The following is a 2545-nucleotide window of genomic DNA, read 5'->3' as shown; positions in this document are numbered from 1 at the left end:
GGAGAATAGTACCCACACCTAACAAGCTGGTACATCTGAAATTGGACACACACACACACACACACAATAGTATAGCTAGGAGAAGTACTATTTATCATGAACACATAACTTACACACACACAACTACACGGGCCTTAGTTTAATCTTGTAAAATATAAACCGAGTTTCTTCTTCTTTCAATATAAACTGGCTGGTTTCTCTCAGCAAACATAAATCATTCAAGGTTTATGAAAACCCTGGACAGTGTCTTGTGGTTGTCAAATGTTCTTAAAACCCCCACCGCGCGTGCGCCCCTTCTCTTAAACATATCTTCTTCTTTATGTCACTCTTATGCCTTCCTTGATGGGAAATGTGACAAAGTGTAAGAGTAACTAATAACTTAAATTTTGATGCTTTTTATGCAAGAATTGACTATGAAAAGGATTGCTTTGGACATGGCCCTTTGTATACTTTACCTGCTTCCCCCCAAAAAGAAAGATCCTCCACGGTTCCACCTAACTTATTAACAAGAAAGGCTATCTATAATATGAAGATGTTCTCTTAGAGTATTCAACCCTCTCCACCTTCCGTCCATAATACCCATGCACTTATGTCTACATATATATACTATTTTGAGTTCAAGACATGTGGCTTAGTATATGCTGCACCTACCTGCTTGGACTTCAACGACAGAGCATGATTCTAGAATTCATTGTTCTATAGGATTCTCATCCCCAAACCTTTCGTTCTTTCGTTCTCTTAATCTTCTTCCATGCATTTCATCAGTCCCCTTCCTCTTAAAGTCCCTACAAGCTCTTCTCATATACACGAGCTCCCTCCCTCACATTTGATCTCCGCCATGTGAGGCATATTTTTTTTTCAGAACAACGAAAGGTATTGCTTGCTTGGACCCTCTTGGCATGCTCACTCTTTTTTCCTCCCAACTGTTGGTGCAAGATTAGTTCGGTCTTGTTCTCATGGAGAAATGGTGTTTCTAACCCTCTTGGCACATGCAAAAACGTGGGGGGCTCTCCTCGTTGAAGAAGCTACACACAAAGGTATTTGCTTATGCATTTATGTTGACATCAAGTGGATGCACATCTAGACAAACAGTCTCTACATATACTAAAGGGTATGTATAGTTCAGTGGACATGATCATTTGCAAAGGTACTTCTGTAGAAAGACCCCTTACGTGGTAGTCAATGTAAAGGCCTTATCTATCATGAAGTGACTCCTCAAGATTCTGAAACCCTTATGCTTTGTTGATTATATTTGATTATGAAAGCCTAAGAGAGAGAGAGAGAGAGAGGGTGAATTTCTCTCTATATAGAGTGTTACATTGAGTCTATTTCATGTCCACATATTGCTGTATTAAATCGGGTGATTTCTCTCTCTCTCTCTCTCTCTCTCTCTCTCTCTCTCTCTCTCACACACACACACACACACACACACATTTTCATAAGATTCTTTTGTTTTATGAGTAGTAAGCGTAGGCTGCAGCATACGTATGCACACATATTTCAAATTGTATTTTGACTTGGAATATCAACATGGTATAGACAAGGCATAAACTGATTGGTTTTAGAGCTTCTCTTTCTTTGAACACATTTAGCTAGTTTTCTTCGCATGATGATAGCCTTAATCCTCAAGTGGGGGTCTCTTATGAGATGGCCGTTATTGAATTTTTTAGAAATGGTCCGAAACACAAACAAAATGCTGTCAATTTTTTTCCAAAAAAAGACTTCTTTTTTTTCCAAAAAAGAAGTCTGCAATAAATTTGATTGACCTTTGTATAGCGGTGAATTTATTTGTAATCTCTGACATGAGTAACAAGGGAAAGGGATCTTTGATACATGTCTTTCCATGTAATGCCAGTACTGATGTGTTTGGATGCATTTTATTATGTTTTTAAATAATATTTTCTTGATCTTTGCTTAGTTGTTAGTTTCTTTGTAATTTCTAAAACCGATAACAAGGGGAAGGGGTCATTGACACCTGTCTTCCGAAGTAATGCCAGTTCTGATGAGCTTGTGTTTCTTGGATGGTGGCAGGTAAGAGATTCTTTCCTTGGGATTACAACGAAAAATGCAACAGTAACAGAAGATCGTCCCATGTACCAGTTAATGTACCAGTTGAATCCTTCTACATGTAGATGTAGTGGAAGCTCATCCCAAAGGATGGGCACATAAGATACTAGTGATCAAAGATCAAATTTTTGATCTAAATGATTGTATTATCCATTAGATACAGAATGTTGTATTGGTGTATATGACATCTTGTTTTCAAATATTGTTAATTAATATATTATCTAATACAATTGTCTAAGTATGGTTCAATTATGATGGGATTTTTCATACTTAAACACACACACACACACACACACACACAACACCTTATTTCATCATTAGGGTTATTAATGATGCAAAGATCCTTCTTCTCGAGAGGAGTCCATTACTAGTCAATTGTTTTGTAGTAAAATGTATTATGAATGTTGTTTTGATGTTTTGAAGAATAGAACTTACTTTATTTTTGTGTCATTCAATTTTGAAACTAGTTTTATATGTA

At 36.8% G+C, this 2545-nt stretch overlaps 1 long non-coding RNA gene across 1 annotated transcript; it reads left to right on the top strand.

Annotated features, from left to right (window-relative positions):
• The first annotated feature begins 569 nt into the window (after nt 1-569).
• Nucleotides 570-2305, top strand: LOC147431816 (uncharacterized). Its single transcript, XR_015185615.1, has 2 exons — nt 570-1037; nt 2032-2305. It is a non-coding gene; the product is annotated as an uncharacterized LOC147431816 (long non-coding RNA).
• The last annotated feature ends 240 nt before the right edge of the window (nt 2306-2545 follow it).

This window comes from Adiantum capillus-veneris, chromosome 21, assembly GCF_014529385.1.
Source record: "Adiantum capillus-veneris isolate H3 chromosome 21, ASM1452938v2, whole genome shotgun sequence".
Classification (NCBI taxonomy): Eukaryota; Viridiplantae; Streptophyta; class Polypodiopsida; order Polypodiales; family Pteridaceae; genus Adiantum; species Adiantum capillus-veneris.
The sequence above is the reverse complement of the archived record's forward strand: the minus strand, read 5'-3'. Positions and strand labels throughout refer to the sequence as shown.